Genomic DNA, 18,924 nt, shown 5'->3' with positions numbered 1-18,924 from the left:
TAGGTACTTGTGGGTGCTTGTAGGTACTTGTGGGTGCTTGTAGGTACTTGTGGGTGCTTGTAGGTACTTGTGGGTGCTTGTAGGTACTTGTGGGTGCTTGTAGGTACTTGTGGGTGCTTGTAGGTACTTGTGGGTGCTTGTAGGTACTTGTGGGTGCTTGTAGGTACTTGTGGGTGCTTGTAGGTACTTGTGGGTGCATGTAGGTACTTGTGGGTGCTTGTAGGTACTTGTGGGTTCATGTTGATACTTGTGGGTACTTGTTGGTACTTGTGGGTTCATGTTGGTACTTGTAGGTACTTGTGGGTTCATGTTGGTACTTGTGGGTACTTGTGAGTGCTTGTAGGTACTTGTGAGTGCTTGTAGGTACTTGTGAGTGCTTGTAGGTACTTGTAGGTACTTGTGAGTGCTTGTAGGTACTTATGGGTACTTGTGGGTGCTTGTAGGTATTAGGGTGCTTGTAGGTATTGTGGGTATTTGTAGGTATTTGTAGGTACTTGTGGGTGCTTGTAGGTACTTGTGGGTCTTGTGGGTACTAGTAGGTACTTGTGGGTACTAGTAAGTGCTTGTGGGTACTTGTGGGTGCTTGTAGGTACTTGTGGGTGCTTGTAGGTGCGTGTGGGTGCTTGTAGGTACTTGTGGGTACTAGTAGGTACTTGTGGGTACTAGTAGGTACTTGTGGGTACTAGTAAGTGCTTGTGGGTACTTGTGGGTGCTTGTAGGTACTTGTGGGTACTTGTGGGTGCTTGTAGGTACTTGTGGGTACTTTTGGGTAGATGCTTTGCCCGGGTGCTTGTAGGTTCTTGTAGGTGGAATTTTTAGGGGGGCGCCTCGCGTTTCAATAAATGATTGTAAAAAATGTATTATTCTAATTCCAATAAGAATGCACACTTTTAATGATTTACGTTTTATTTTTGAAGTATAATTATAAATAAATGTCTGATTGAGCTAAAGTTATGGTCCCCTTTATATATGTTTCTGCTTAGTGCAGATTTTGAAAATGTAAAACAGTTTCTTAACATTCTTAATTAAAATGAAGACTGAAGGAACAGATATTAATCAAAAATGTCTTGATTAGAATCAAGACCTAAAAAGTATCGATAAGACTGAGGTTATCACTTGTCTGAATGATCAGATATTAATTTTTCTTTTTAATTGAAACTTAAATGCATGCTTAAGAAAAAACAACGTTCCATTACCGTTTTCCGTTGAAATAAATTATTTTACTGGTAATCAATTTCAAAAATTTACTTATCTCGGCTTTTCGACCACAATTCCATTCCCCGAAAACATTTTATCATTACATTTATTACTTTTCGGAGATAACGTGTCAAAATAGCCTATAAAAGAAGAAAAAACTGTAATAGCGGTCTGTTTAGCCATGATAACAACCTTTTAAAAGTTGCAAGCACTATATAACCCTTTCGAGACTAACTGGACCTGAGCAAACTATAGCTTAACCTGCTACTAGTACGACCAGAGAGAAATGATGTAATCTGTAGTTGAAATTTCATCATGTGCGACCTGCGGCCCTGAAACTCTCCCATAGTCCCAGTGTGTGTAGAACATAATTTTTCCGCTGTTATCTGCCAAAATCAATCTTTCTAGATAGTGCCGCCTGCTCACTTGAATTTTTCATGATATAATAAGGTTTGAATGAACAAAATTCTAGATTACTATTTTCACTACTATGTCCTTCTGCTAACTTGAAGCAAACTTTCCTCTCTTTCTGCTGCTCATTACCGGTGCCATTCCCTTGACTTTCTGTTCGTTATAACTACTATCATGAATTTATTTATTTCAAACCAAAATATAAAAAAATGGATTCTTTTTCCTTTTGTGCTACTTAGAATTTTCAAATGTATATAATGTTGTGCCGTGCCATATCAAATAGTCTCTAACCATTGTTAGAAACTAGAGAGAGAAATTGGGCAGTAACACTGATCATGCCCTGAACTATGAGAAAGAACAATACGACGGTTCACTAAAGTACACTCGATATTACATCATTTTGCAAAACGGCGAGTAAAAATCTTACTGTCCCTATTGAATTCGGCGCCATTGGTTTTAGAATAATTAAAATGTTCCACTGCGAAGCGTGCCGGTCACAAATGGGGATGTAACGTCTTTAGGAGCCTTTTAAAACGCAAAACCATACACGTACTCTCCCAAAAGTAATTAATGTAATGATAAAATGTTTTCGGGGAATGGAATTGTGGTCGAAAAGCCGAGATAAGTAAATTTTTGAAATTGATTACCAGTAAAATAATTTATTTCAACGGAAAACGGTAATGGAACGTTGTTTTTTCTTAAGCATGCATTTAAGTTTCAATTAAAAAGAAAAATAAATATCTGATCATTCAGACAAGTGATAACCTCAGTCTTATCGATACTTTTTAGGTCTTGATTCTAATCAAGACATTTTTGATTAATTGTTGATAGGGATAATTCTAAAGAATATTATTGAGTTATAAACAAGCAAAGAAAGAAGTCATCTCTTCATCTGAACAATTATCTTTTTAATACAAATTTTTCGCGCAATTTTGCAATTTCGTAATCCCAAGAACTGTTGTTTTCCACTAAAATCATATTGCCTTCCCTGGTTAAACTTATATGCAATTTCAAGGTAATTTTTGGAGGTCAACTTCATAACTCGATGTATATTCCAGGATTTCAATGACCCGCGGCCATCTCTAATACGCGCACCATGAAACAACGGAGTCTTCGGCCTCTCTAACCTCCGACAAAGACATTTTCCAGGTAATTTCACGACGGAGACAATCTCAGTTCGGGCAAACCACGTCGAATCGAGTAATTGCGGATGTTGAAGGTTCCAACTCATTCAGTCATCTGTCTTACAGCGGACCATCTTTCCTCGATTTGAGAAAACAAGAATTAGAGGTCAATGGCGACATTTTCCCCTTAAAAACACCGACACGCAGGTCAAAGTTCCCACCTTGATGGCCCATTTCAATCCAAGTGAGTGCAGTTTAGAGCGCCATAGCTATCAATTGATCAATTTTAGACGAAATATTCTAGAGATCTTCAATGTTTGGTTTTGACGGAGTTTCTTTCCTTAATGTTTTCAGACTCGAAATGCGAACGCGCTGAAATGAAATGAGCGTCAACCGACAACAAGCAACAAAATGAAGCTCCCGAACACCAAACGAATCCGCGTTACTTCCCTGTCCCTGACGTCATTACCCATTAGTGTACATCCCCGTGTAAATACACGAATGTTTTGCGAGGAACAATGTCCCAAATTACACAGTCACCAATCAGACGCCCTTACAACTAAGGTCCACAATCGCCCTCTCGAAATAAAACAAGAACTTTCTTAGGAATTAAGATCTTGGAATCTGATGGAGTGGTTCAGGAACATATACGAAGCTTCGCGGAAAGGTGACGTAAAAAGAGTAAAGACATTATTGGCGAGAGGGGAAGACCCAGACAAGAAGGAGGGGTAAATGGTTTCACGGCGTTACACGTCGCTGCCCAAAATGGACATGTAGAAATCGTCACACTACTTCTTGGAAAAGGAGCTCGAATTGGGGCGATCGACAATGACGGCAGAACACCCTTATACTGGGCATCCAGGGAAGGCAAATTGGACGTCATCACTCACCTGATCCAAAACGGGGCCGAAGTCAACAAGGCCAATATTAATGCCGTCACACCCTTGTTCGCCGCTTCCCAGAATGGTCACTTGGACGTCGTCACTCATTTGATCAAAAATAGGGCGCAAGTCAATCAGGCCAGTAAAAGTGGCGTCACAGCCTTGTTTATCGCTTCTCAGAATGGCCACTTGGACGTCGTCACCCACTTGATCCAAAAGGAGGCGCAAGTCAATCAGACCAATAATAATTGCGTCACACCCTTGTACATCGCTTCCCAGAATAGTCACTTGAACGTCGTCCGTCTCTTGATCCAAAAGGAGGCGCAAGTCAATCAGGCCAATAATATTCGCTGGACACCCTTGTCCGCCGCTTCCCAGAATGGTCACTTGGACGTCGTCACTCATTTGATCCAAAAGGGAGCGTCACACCCTTGTACATCGCTTCCAAGAATGATCGATTGGAGGTCGTCACTCACTTGATCCAAAAAGGGTCGCAAGTCAATCAGGCCAAAAACAATGGCGTCACACCCTTAATCATCGCTTCCGCGAAGGGTCACTTGGACGTCATCAGATTTTTGCTGGAAAATGGTGCCAACATTCACTTGATTGACATTTTCGGCCGAACCGCTTTGTTTTGCGCGAAAGATTCCGTTAAAAATAAAATGTAAAAATTGTTTGATGAACACGAAAAAAGGAAGGCGGAAGAAAGAGAAATTTCGAGTGGAGTTAAGAGCGAGGCGGCGGAATCGAGATCCGGTCAGACAGAAAAGCCAACTGAGAGCGAACGGGAGCAACAGATTTGGAAACTTCGAGCGAGTGTATCGAACTTGAACGAACAAGTGACCAAACTGGAAGGCCAACTGTCAAGGATCCAGAGTGCGAAACAGGAGTTGGACAGAGTGAAGGCGACAGAGATTGACGAATTGAAGCGAGAAAGAGCGGAACTATCGAGCCGACTGAACAGAGCTCTGACGTCGGAAACCAATACCGCCGGCTCATCGAGCAACGACATCAACCTCCAAGAACAAGTTACGGTCGAACTGACAGAGTCCTTAAGTAAGAGGAATCAACGCATTGCGTCTCTCTTGGCCGAAAAAGACTGCTACGATCGGAAAAAGGAAGCCGAAATAAAGGAACTGAGAAATCGGCTGGAAACGAAACTCTCCGAGAGGGACGCCGAAATAGTTTGTCTGAAGGCCATCATTCGACAACTTGAGGACAAGGTCCAAGAACTGGTCGGATTAGTGGGCGATCGGGACAGGGAGATCGAAAGACTGAATCAGTTGATCGGGAAACTGCACCTGGAGACAAACTTTACCTACGTCTACTCGCCAGTGCAAGTGAACAACCACAACTACGCTGCCGACGCCGGACAAGCCACCATCAACATCGCTTCAAACAAGCGTTGAATTTCATCTAAATGGTGAGTTGAGGCGCGTTCAAACTATTCAATATTTCCTTTGGTTCAGTTCACACAACTAAAGTTTTAATCAAAATTAACAAATACTGAATGGTGTTTGCAATGCAACCAAATAATAAAATATATTTTAAGAATCGCCATAATAACGCGTTCATTCCTTTCTTTTTAGGAACAATGTCGCTGACGATATCAGTTGCGGAGAAGAAGGAACGTGTACGCGTACGCGGGGCACCATTCCAGACGTCAAACGCCACCAGTTTAAGGACTTCAAGTCATCGTCGCGTCAGACGTCCAGACGGATGAGGTCGAGATACCAATTACAAATGAAGGGAAATGAACCGTAAGAATTTGAGCGAGTGGAGGACCGAGGGAAAGAACTACGTTTTAAATTTTGATCCCCTATCCTAAGAGAAGCAAAGTGACCACCAACTCAGGAAGCCTGACCTCGGGGAAGGGGAAACTTCATTCAACCTTAATCCTAAACCAAACCAACTTTACCCCGCATCTAACCCAACCTCACAATAAACGTAAAACTAATATTTACCTTGACCTAAACCTATACCCCCTACTTCTATTGAGGAGACAGGCTCTGTTTGAGATTAAGGACATTGTGGTCAAGCACAACCTGTAAAGGTTGTTAAAGGGAAAATGAACAGACGACCATTATAAAATCTCTTTAGATTTAAGTGGACAGTTCACTATCCCTTTGAGTATCTTCTCGCTGTTATTTCTTGTGGTTCCTTTCACTTTCCCTTCATCTGGAATTGATGTGTTTCAATTCGACCACTGTCCCGACAACTGAACACCACCTTGGTCCCCCGACTAAACCGTGTCCGCGAAAGAGTGTTCCCTCTTCTATACTTTGACCACAAACGACCTTTGACCTTCCTCATCATTGGATTGCCTTCCAGTGTGTCACAAACTTCAGTTATTCATTTCCCCAGTTCGGGATTGAACAGGGCGCCATTTCCAATTTAGTCTTTATTTATTTATTTTGAACAATTTCAAGAATTAGTGACGAGATTCACAAACAATTAAAACCATTTAAGGATTTTAAAATATTTAAATGCATTTTCATATTCAACATTTTATTAATTGATGTCGCGAGTCTTGGTGAACCTTTTCTAGAACTTCCCTTCTATTTTCAAGTTTTCGCGATATTTCCGGACCTAATAATTGAAGTATTTCTTATTAACGTTTTCGCCAAATATTTCAACGTAGTTAATAATTCACTAACTTTCTTATTCGCGAGTCTCGCAAATGCAACGAAGACTTTGAATAAACTTAATGGGCATTTTCAAGAACTAAAGAATCAATTTATTTGCTAAATTTATTCACCTTTTTATCATGAATTTACGAGTTTTAATTATGAAAATTAAAATATATTTTTTGTTACGATTAAATTTAATTTAAAGAGATAGAAGAGCAAAAATCGATATTTAAATTGTTATTGTTGTTGAAATTGAGTGAAACTATCCCTTTGATTTCCTGGGATATTCCAAATTATTCCAGGACTTTTTGAATTATTGTGGAATTAATTTTTTACAATGTTATTTTTTAAGTTTCATTTTCGTTCAATTTTAATGGCATTTCTGTCAACTTCAAACCCAAGGTCCCTGTGCCTAACCTAACCAAAATCTAAACGAACCTAACCCGAACCAAACCTAATCAACAAGTAAATAAAAAAATTTTATTTGCAAACTGTGCGGAAATAGGTTATGGTAAAAAATGGTGAACTAAATTTTCAATGTAAAAACTGTGCGGAAATGGGCCATAAGAAGTGTGCAGAATTGGGCTATGATTCTCGAAAATTTTGCGAATCAATTAGCAAGCTGACAGCATTTGAGTTTATCTTCGCTGTAGCAAATTCTTAGGTTCATTTATAAAAAGTGCCTTTGAAAACAATGTGAAAAGAAAAAGATCAAAATTACTTATCAAACAGATATTGGTATAAAGTGACAGATATTTTAAAATTAAAATTAGTTTGAAATTTTATGGAGAATACTTGTGAAATTGTCTACAGCCTACTACACGTATTTGAAACTAAGGCCAAGAGGTCCGTGCACTCGATCTAAAAAACTTGTGGATATTTTAAATCTTGAAAATTTAAAGTTTTTTTCTCTTGTCAGCGCGCACAAAGCTAGGTTGCATAGAGACCTAGTTTTTCGCATGCTGACAATCGATGTTGTAACAAGGTATATACAGAATAAGCTGTCGTTCGAGATAGGGAGTTGCCTATCCTATATCGCGAGAGCAAATTTCCTTACACGCATTTTTATCCATGGTAAAACTATATCGCGGCGGTAATGCTTTGAAAGATCTATCAAATTTTCCAGTCTAACCCTCTCAGGTTATTTTTCACACTTCACTAACTACGGGCTCTTGATCGCTTTCGGGTGGATACCACCAAAGAGGATAGAAAGAGGGGGAGTAGAAGGCTTGGCTGGAGTGTTCTCGCTTTGAAAGTTTACCTCTAAGCTTCCGGTGTGCGCGCGCATCTTTCTCTCCCCTCTTATTGGTTGAAGTACAGTGAACCGGATATTAGGAGGGAAATATAACAAATAAATAAAGAAGAAAAGCGAGAACACCCAAAATGCCTTGCCAAAGCCGCTAGCTTCAACCCTCTTTGATACCACTTGTGGGACCAAGTACATTTTTGGATTTCAATACTATTTTTAACATAACGTTTTTAGCATGCACATGGTGTATTTTTAGAATAAAAAATTAAAATAACATTGTGCATTAATTAAGCAGAATGGATGTATTTTTAAATAGCTTACACCATATTGAGGGGATCTTGAAGCGGAGAGCCTTTTGGCACTTTGAAGATTGAAACAAAAGTATTACTTCATTATTAACCAATCACAGCTCTAAAAGGGAAGTGCTCATGTTTTTCACCATCAATTGACAGCAGGAATTGATCACTTCATTCAAGCATTTCCCAAGGAAATGTAAAACACGCGGAGTTCATATTCGAAACCATCAAACTCTAGTATCGATCAACTTTCTACCTAAAATTAGCTCGCCAGATACGGTTGTGTGGTCTGGAATTGTGTTAAAACAAGATGGTCTAGCCCATAATTAAGCCACATCGTTTACGTACTCTCGCTATCCCTACTACAATAAACATACTTCTAGTGAAATATCCCCTAATATACCGGTCAGAGGGAATAATTTTGCAATGGCTGCTTGGCAAAGAGAATCAAATATCGCCAACGCCCGTTACTAAATTACTAATACTACTACTACTACCACTACTACTCAGGTAAAACTGTTAGTCCCATCGATACCTTGTAGCTAAGAAGAAACTAAAAAATTTCTAAAACGCGCTTCTAGAATTCTCGCCCGCTCGGACTTTCTTTTAAAATTCTTCTCGATTTGAGGAGACCCTTATTGTCCACGGGTGACCGGAATTTTAAAGGGAGTATTAAACCTTCCATTTGAATTAAGGCAATACTAAAATCCTCTCTCTCTCTAGCTATATCGAGGAAACGTAAACCACAAAGCTTAAAGGGACTGTAAAGAGTTCGGCGGACCGTTGAATTTTTTTAAAAAAAAACTCACCCCCACCCATCCTCCCCTCTCTTGTGATTGGTTGAGTGCCGCTCTGCTTCGGCGTTTCCCCAGCTCTGACCCGCGATAGTCCGAGACCCCCGCTGCGTTTGCTAGAAGAAAGACTTTCGTTTTGCTCACTCCCGGGGATTGTGACGTCAATAACGACGTTTTCAAAAAAAAAATCCAACGGTCCGCCGACCTCTTTAGAGACCCTTAACCTTACCTGCACAATCATGGAAGCTTAGATAATAAACACAAGGATCGGAAGGTATGCCTTCCGTAGTGCATCTCTCTTTGCCGCGCTTGTGCAGGGGGGCCGCACGCCAAAACTTTTGCAGTTGACTTCCGCTTATGCGCAGGCGAGGTCTGTCTGCCCGTTTTTCGTGCCGCCCCGTGGCACCCGTGTGGGCCCTAAATCTAAACCGAGGCTTAGGATGTTTTTCAATGATTATTGAAAATACTTAAGTATAAATTAACCTGACCTACCTTCTTTTGTTTCCAGTAAGTAGTTTATAGTCAGTTAAAACCATAGTACCAAGATATGCTCGCATGATACTATAAGATGATAACCGCTAGGCCTAATGTTTATATAAAAACTTTAAAGAATGCACGTGGGGAAATTTGTTTTTCCACACGTGCATTATTTATCCATGATTCTACGCTGTACGCATGCGCTGGTTTCCGGAAGTAGAACCCACCCAGTTTGTACAAAGCGCGGCAAGCTCTGCCCCGACGTTCTGATCCTGGTGTTTATTATCTATGATGGAAGAAGAAGGATGTATGGAAGGGTCCTATAGTGTTAAAGAGAGCGCATTGAAAAATCGTAACTTCCCCCTTTTCATCACCTCCTTCCCGAGTTTATCACCAACGTTGAAAGCTTCTGCGCAGTAGTAGAGGCGGTACAGAGCGGATTTAAACAGTGTATCCCTCTCTCTGCTTGCGCGCCAATATTTCGCAGAGCAGTAATCGAGTTACAGCTAGTGCCGAGAGGAGAGGAGAGTTTCCCCACGTGACCCTACATTTCGCGTAGCCGTCTGCCTATTCACCTCACCATTCCATTACACCCTTCTTCTTCCATGGTACAATTAAATGCAATGCTTAAACATATTATTATAATTCCCATCCTTTTAAAATACACGAACGAAAAATATCACCTCACCACAATTCTTTCACATTCACTCTCCCTCCCTTCAATGACGAACGAAACATTTTATACTACCAAAGGCATAAAAAACCATTTCTTCGGTTCGATCTGACATAACCATTTCTTTGGGTAACTCTGACCACATTCCAAATCGCGAAAAACCACCACAGGCTCGCAGGACAAACTAATAGCCTCATCGTATATATACGATGTGGCTAAAAATAGAGACGATCCAAGAACTGTTACATTAGATCTTCCTAGATATTTTGACAATAAGGATATTGTTGGGGGGGATGGTGGGTGAGATTGGTCATGGCCCACTTGATCACGCACCCACGGACGCTAGCTTCTCGAGATATAGAAGCCCATTCAAAGAATTCTATTACCATGTATAAGAGCGAGTCTTACTTGATGTTAATTTCCTATTCCTTTGAATTCAAAGGTATCCAAAATTAACATCAAGTTTTGTGGGAGATTGTACGTTTTTGGGATAAATCCTCTGCCCTATAGATCAAAATGATCTTAGTCTTATACTTTCCAGGATAAGAGTGATCAACTCACGCGTATTGAGTGCTATCAGAAGTATGAGAATGAGACACCGTCGGAGCCCGGCGTTTTCAAATTTTCAGGCCGCCGAGCGGCAGATTTCCGTCGAGTGAGAATCAAGCTTAAGGGACTAGAAGTATCGAGTTAACCAAATTCTTCACTTGGCGAAAGTGAATATTCTTGATAACACACCAACGGTTGGCCCTCTGGTAGCGGTTTCTGAATTCTCCCCCCCCCCCCAACCCGTGAGACGCTCGTGGTGGTAGACGGCCAAACTAGAGTCAAGCACCCGCGTCCGTGTTCCGCGGCTTTAGGTTGAGGGGAAGGGGGTAGGAAATTTTTTCTGGATCTCGACCAATTTTTTTCTCTCTAATGGAGGCGCGATGGAAGCGGCATAAAATCCTCAAATTTGTGCCAGGATCTATTACCAATGTTAGAGCACTTTACTTCTAGTCGCTTATCTTACTTCTGGTTCTATACAAGGTACTATCGCCAATTTCATCTTTACATGACAGCTTCAATTTAACTACATCGTATTACCAGAAGGGGATAATAGAAGAAGAATGACACTCTGTTTTCTCTTAATACTTTAGTTAACGTCATTCTTCCCAGACTTACCCATTTTGTTTGCTCTACCGCTCATCAAACTTCAGATGGGCATCGCAACGCAAGGTGGATTCTATAACTGTTTGGCACTAAGCCCCAGCAAGCAATCAACCCACAAACCTTGATTGTCTTGACATGGGACAAAAATCCACAAGCGCATGCGTCTGACCAAATAGTTAAACGCTAATAGAGTAATTACGAGGGAACTATTTATCGCGTATGTGATTCGGTTTAGTAACCTTGCTCGAAGTGTTCCGATGTTGGGAAGAATGGCGTTACAATTACCCCGCTTTGTGGTACACTTCTCTCGAAGAGAAGAATTATATACTTCTGGTAATACTAGATCCCCGGGATAGACAATAATAATTTTCTGAAAATTGAAAGTGAAGTTACATGTTTGCTTACCAGCGTGTCCCAAAAAAGTGTTAAAGAGTTGGTCACTAAGAAAGTGAAAATTATGTTCTCCCAACCGAGCGACTGACCCTTGCATGTTCTCTCGGCCCCAACCGAAGGCATACTTTTCGTGCAAGACCTTCAAGACACCCGAAGGCACCGATGTCGCCCCGGAACTGATCGGGTCTCGTCTGACTCCGTCGCCCAAGTGACCCAAACGACCGGTACTGATCGCCTACAAGTATACGGAAAGCATTTTAAGCATGGCGTCGGCTGCTTTCAACAATTCGAAACGGATTCCAATTTTTTGATTCAAAGATGTTTTCAATTCTGGTTGTCACGTGACGTTTTTAATCGAACCGTCAACGAACCAAATGGCAAGGGAGTGCGTTATTTCTTACTGCATCCGTTTCATAATGGCGACTAAAGCATGGTTTTCACATGACCGAAAAAAACTACTTTGCAGCTGGACGTCAAACGTCAGATTGGCTTTTTACGTTGTCGCCCATCGTTATAGCGATTTCACTTAGCGTAGTTCTCGCAAATAATGGAACCAAGACTTACCAAATAAACTGAACATTGTACCAATTGCGGCCCATCTTTCTTTTTTGGTCTTTATAATCTTTGTGTCAAATATCATAAAGATATGGATGGCTCCGAACCTCTTCAATAAAACTTTCAGCATTCGACTTCGGCAATCTCAGGGATTTGTACTTGTAACTAAGTCGATTAGGAACTAAATAAATAAAGACATGGCGGACCACGGACGCCCTTTTCCGAACACGCGTGGTCGAAAATAACGTCACGACTCGAGCTTATTGCTGATTGGCTGGCGCAGAGTGGCCAAAAAATAGAAAACCAACATCGCCACATTTAACGTGATTTCTGTCCAGCGTAACTATGTTTTTTTTCGTTGTCGCTTGACGTCGGATGAATAGTCGTGATTTACGCCAAGTGAAAACCATGCTTTATGATTTCTGCAAGAGCTACAAAAACATTAGTTTGGAGAATAATTTGAAAAATATATATAAAAAAATGCTTTTTGAACCCGAGATTACGATGGAATCATTACTGCTGAGAATAAACCAAGGCTGCGTTCAGTAACACTCATCAGGAAAAACATCAATGTTTGGGAAAATTAAATCGGTGTTCTTTTGACGTCATGCATGATGACGTTGCAGTTGTTGAACGGCACAATTTTGTGTAATCGATGCTTTTTGATATATATGTTACTATAATAGTGTACTATAATATGGTCAAAAATATTCTGATAACGTTATGGTAGAGGCTATATCTACGATCTAAGCGACAAGGGGACAAATATATCAATTAAGAGTGCGAAATAGATGTTGTGGAAACCAGTCAATTCTATCACGTGACCCAAAAATATCTACCGCCAAACTCAAAATTCAGTCGTAGTGTGAACGGTCTACCGCCGGATTCCGGCGTAAGTTAAAATTTCTTCCGTCGGCTGCCTGATTTCCGCCCGGTTTTTTCGGTCAAGTGGGAATCTAGGTTCTCATTTGACCGAAAACACGACGGAATTGCCGTTCCGCTCGTTTCGGTCGGGCTTAAAACGTGTTCTAATTTTTCGGTCGTTCCCGGCGTAAATGGAGTACGTCAGCCAATGAAAATGTGCGTTGTAGTGACGTCACTATCTTATGTCCCGGGAAATTTCAACAAATTGTGCAATACGCTGCGGTGGATATTGCCGAGGACATAAAAGACTCGAAATGCCGTCCAAAAGAAGATTGTAAAAACACAGATTACATTCAAAGGTTTACTTAAAATGTTTCTAATCATCCCATCGTCACATTTCATTGACCAAATTTTCTTGGCATCCTTGTTGTTTCCACTTCTTAAAAATATCCCCAACCCAAAACGCCTACTAGCACTCTAGTGATAGCGTTTGTTCACAAAGTGCAAGCAATTTATATAAGTAAAAGTAAATAATGTATTTATAATTTCATTCGAAAACTCGGAATTACTGAGGTCTTCCATTTTGTAAGGCTCACTAAAGATTTCGAAACATAACCAGACTGGTTATAACCACACTTAGAAGACTATAGTTTTAGGTGATGTTAAAAATTGGCGCTTTGGTGATACCAAGAAGTGATATCTAGTTTACTAGGGAGAAGGTTCAAATTAGCCACATTTCCAGCTTTATTTCCAGTCCAAACGTGGGTCCGGAGTTAATACCCTCCTCTAAATTACAACCAGTATCTCCTTGGTTCTTGACACTCGCGTCAGCGCGACGCGAATGACAAAAATTACGTATTTTCCGACTGAGGAGAGGCGAAATCGCGGGCGAAATAGCCCGACCTCCTTTTACGTCCCCCCTTGTATTTTGAAAGAGGGACTGGGACTATGGCGCGCTAATACTTAGGCTTCTTGTACCTTCTCCCTAGATATCACTTCTTAGTGATACCAAAATTATGCGACGCACGAGAAAAAGAATTCAACTATATCAAGACAATTCTAAACTTCAAATAAATTTTGAAAGCTAGAACTTAAATAAGAGGGGTTAACACATGATTTTTTTAGTGTACCACAGTCACTGAAAATATAAATGATCTAGTCAAAGGTAGGAGCGCTGTATTCCTCTAAGCTAAATGTGGTCACAAAAACAACTTTTATCCTTCTACACACAAAAAAAATTGAGTGTTTCTTTGGAGTGAAAATGGTGTACTTTTTAAAAACACCTATATAACACCTAACATTTTCACATGAATAACAACAAGATGACCCAGTCATTTAGTTTTTACCGCCTTCTAGTGACAAGAATTAGTATTACTATATGCATTATAAGATGACCCCAGCTAATTTAGCATTTCGGGTTTTTTTTTCATTGTTTGTAAAATAGCATTCCTATTATGAATAAAATCAATCTAGTAATAAACTACAGTAACTTACTTATTAGGTTCATTTTAAACTCAACCTACAGAACTTTATCTTAATTAAATTACAGAATTATATTTTTTAAACTAGGGTCGGTACTGGTAAATGTGAACGATTCTATTTTTTCTTTAACATTTTGTAGCTAATTTTTGGGCGGCTTAAATTCCTTTTAAAGGGCTCTATTTGTAGATTGAATATTGAGGATTACGATAAAAATGGTATGAACATTGTAGGAATACGTGGATGAAAGATACGAACCTATATACACACCAACTCGGACTAATCAACTTAAGTTGATGCCAATTTTAGGTGTTGCTTAATACAATACCATCGGGGAATAAGCTCTAGGAAGAGTTAAAATAATCCCACGATAACAAACCTTTAATCGTTAGATAGATCACGTTTTTCACTATAAAATTGATATTAATATCTGTGGTTTCGATTCGGAATTCGATTTTAGAGTTGGAAAAAACCAGGTGAAAATTCAATTGTTTCAAGGTTAATTAGAATCCTTTTTAAGCTATTTTACTAAAAAATAAAAGTAAAAGTTATAATATTAACTTTAAAATACATCATTGACCCAAAAAAGACTCAAATTTCGCGCCATTAGTAAGTTTATCAATTTAGCGGTAAGAGGGCGGTAGCTACGACTACTTATTGGGCGGGAAAGCGAGAAAACGAGACAGCTGTTATGCGAGGTATCGAAATAAATAGGACTTCTCAACAAATTATTGAACATTTTGACTCGGGTATTGATTTAACTATATTATCCTATTATCAATTATCACATCTGCGTAAACTTTAATCTAGGTGCATGGACTTAGGCCCTACGTAATGGTAGCTCCTTCAGGGTTGCCACGGAATTTTCAGAACCAAATTCCCTGACTTTTCCAGGTTTTCCCTGACCTTTTTCTCAGATTTTCCCTGACCTTTTAGGCCGAAAAAGTGAATGTTTACTGCACGTTTTAAGTGGTTATAATTAAATAAACTCTCAACATTAAATTTTCCCATGTATTTGTTGCACCAATACAAATAAGAAACATTTTAACTATAAATAACAGTCTAAAAGAGCATTTACTTTACAAAAACAATTCTAGACATTTTTAAGGATTAATCTAGAGTTTTCTTTGTTGAGAGAGCATGAGGAGAAACTTTCATTACTCTTTCAATAAAGACTTATTCCCAGAAGTTTTACCCACTAAATCAAATTCCCTGACTTTTCCCTGACCTTTTCGGCCCATTTTTAAATTCCCTGACTTTTCCAGATTTTCCAGGATTTCCAGGTACTGTGGCAACCCTGTCCTTTCCTAGGGCCTTTTTTATTCCTCCCATTTGATTATCATTGTTGTTCACATTTGGGTCCAGTGTTCAGTCACTACCTCCTTCAGTATTTAGGGTCAGGGTGTTTACATTTACCAGTGATTGTTCACAATTGGGGTCCTCCGAGGGGATTGGGAAATAGGATATTGTGCAAAATTTAAGAGAGTTATAAAGCTGAAAACATAGCGAATTGTGTATAAAGAATCATATTTCATATCCTGAAAGTTTCTGGTGTCTAACGTTAGCTCCACGGAAGTTATTCAAATATTTGCTAAAAGTGTCCATAATTACCAGTACCAACCCTATAGTAACTTCCTCAATCGGTTAGTTTTAAACTTAACTAAACTACATCATTATTTGTAAAGTTATCATAAACTATAGTATCATGATAATATTAATTAAATTAAAGTATAATATTAATTAAATTAAAGTATAATATTAATTAAATTAAAGTATAATATTAATTAAATTAAAGTATAATATTAATTAAATTAAAGTATAATATTAATTAAATTAAAGTATAATATTAATTAAATTAAAGTATAATATTAATTAAATTAAAGTATAATATTAATTAAATTAAAGTATAATATTAATTAAATTAAAGTATAATATTAATTAAATTAAAGTAAATTCCTCAATTAACTTACTTGAAACATCATTATTTATAATTATCATTAATCTCACTCGTGAATTTATATTTATTTTAATCTTAATTAAATTACAGAATAATATATATTGAACTATTGTAACTTCCTCAATTTTAATTAAATTAAAGTATAATATTAATTAAATTAAAGTATAATATTAATTAATCTACAGTGAATTCCTCAATTAACTTACTTGAAACATCATTATCTATAATTATCATTAATCTCACTCGTGAATATATATTTATTTTAATCTTAATTAAATTACAGAATAATATATATTGAACTATTGTAACTTCCTCAATCGGTTAATTTTAAACTTAATTAAACTACATCATTATTTATAAAGTTATCATTAATCTCACTTGTAAACGTGGACTGCTCGCTTAACTAAGTAGAGTAGCAGACGAGTTTTCAAGAGACGATATCATTGGTTAACTCATGGTGAACTTTGCCTGCTAATTCGTTTCTCTCTACATTCAAGACTGATAAGGTTTTAGGAAAAGAACTCTAAGCTTCAGACGTGACTTTGAGGCCGACTTAACGTCATATTAACGTGGTAGTGGGCGATTATTTAATTTCTCTCTCTTAGCGCGAAACGCCGCAAACGCGCCTAGACTCGAGATGGATTTCTATCCCAGCTTATATCTCATGAAAGCAAAGGTTTATATAAGCATTCTGTGGCTCAGTGCTAGCGTACCGGGTTTCCGAACTGTAGCGTTAACGTTGGTACGTTCGAATCCCGTCGGGGATTTGGAAATTTGCGAAATAAAATAACATGAAGGTTAGCTACCCTAGGTCCATCTGTTAGCGTTTTAGAGCATTATTTATGAATTATGAATAAATTTGAATAAATTAACGCGAAAAGGGGGGGTTAAGACGCCCAACCAGCCGTAACATAGGATATAATGGGGGAAAAAGGGGGTAATATAGGGGGGAAAGGCACTAAAAAAAGGGGGAAATGGGGGGAAAAGAGGGGGGAAAGGGGGGGGAAAGGGGGAAAAAGTGGGGGGGAAAGGGGGAAAAAGTGGGGGTGAAAGGGGTAAAAGTGGGGGTAGTAAATCTTCGGTATAAATGCATTAGTTTTTAGCCCATCAATAGATGGCGCTAAAAACTAAAAACGGTGTTATATTGGTATTTTAAAGGTGACCATTATCTACGAAAAAAAACTTAGTTAATAAAGGTGTAAAATGTATCTGGAATTACTCCTTTTTCTTCGGAAAGGGTGTTATAAGGGTAGATCTCAGACTTTAAATTTTATAAACTGGTATTTTTTAGCACAATTCTGTAAATTTTTAATTGCTATAGTTAAACTGTCTCATACAGTACCATACAATAATGCGAGAGCGGCGAGAGAACAATTTCGCATTTTTTCATTGACTTATGATTATGAAATAGTTTTGTGGATAATTAATATTTAGCGAAATGGAAGTTTCAAAAGAGTGTAATTTAAGAAAACAAATGTTTTGCAAATTAAAAACACCCAAAATAGAGTTTCATCACCTTGAGTTTTTCCAGATAATTTGGTGTAAATTCGGTAATAAAAACCTTTAAAACACCGTTTGAAATTAAACATGGAAATTAAATAATAATACTGCGGGATTGAAAATCAATAACTTGTTTTTTATATGAGGTCTTCCGTTTCTATATATCTTTTAATTTTGAAGTCAATCCAAAGATTATAAATGCAAGGAAAAAGACGTAATTGTTCGTATTAAAGTAAATATAACAGCATTTTTTAAAGATGATATTTTCTTAAGAAAATATTTTTATCCCTGAGTAAAAAGTAGCTAAGGAAAAGGAATTGGTGATCAGGTGGTATTAGCTTTATAAAACCTACTAAATGTGTTATGTGACACTTTTAAAACCATTACGCGACACTCTTAAAAGCGTCACGCGACACTCTTAAAAGAGTCACGCGACACTCTTAAGAGCGTCAAGCGACACTCTTAAAAGCGTCACGCGACACTCTTAAAAGCGTCACGCGACACTCTTTAAGGCGTCACGCGACACTCTTTAAGGCGTCACGCGACACTCTTTAAGGCGTCACGCGACACTCTTTAAGGCGTCACGCGACACTCTTTAAGGCGTTACGCGACACTCTTAAAAGCGTCACGCGACACTCTTAAAAGAGTCACGCGACACTCTTAAAAGAGTCACGCGACACTCTTAAGAGCGTCAAGCGACACTCTTAAAAGCGTCACGCGACACTCTTTAAGGCGTCACGCGACACTCTTTAAGGCGTCACGCGACACTCTTTAAGGCGTCACGCGACACTCTTTAAGGCGTTAGGCGACACTCTTTAAGGCGTTAGGCGACACTCTTTAAGGCGTTAGGCGACACTCTTTAAGGCGTTACGCGACACTCTTAAAGTTGTTATGCGACACGCTTAAAAGTGTTATTTTAAGCTCGCCAAGGTGCTGAGACACATCCTGTAAGGAATTGCACAACACACATAAAAGAGTAACAATTATCTTTTAGTACGAAAGACGAGTTGAAAAGGTGTTAAACTGCACCTCTGTTGAACAATTTCCATTCTTATTTTCGACACCCATTGTTCAAATAAGTGTGTTTAAATCCTTTCAGCTTAATATCTAATGAAGAGTATCGAAGTCCACCTTATTTGACATTACCCATAATTAAAGTTCTATAATCATTAATTGTTTTGACGCATTGCGTCCCGGGTTTAACATTTTTAATTCAATCAAACAAGGCTAATTTATCGTTAAGTGCTCACAACGCCCACACTCTGCGTATTGGTTATCGGTTGAATTAATAG

This window comes from Phalangium opilio, unplaced genomic scaffold (assembly GCF_054372755.1).
Source record: "Phalangium opilio isolate 3A_F unplaced genomic scaffold, DU_Popi_V2 ptg000056l_1, whole genome shotgun sequence".
Classification (NCBI taxonomy): domain Eukaryota; kingdom Metazoa; phylum Arthropoda; class Arachnida; order Opiliones; family Phalangiidae; genus Phalangium; species Phalangium opilio.
The sequence above is the reverse complement of the archived record's forward strand: the minus strand, read 5'-3'. Positions refer to the sequence as shown.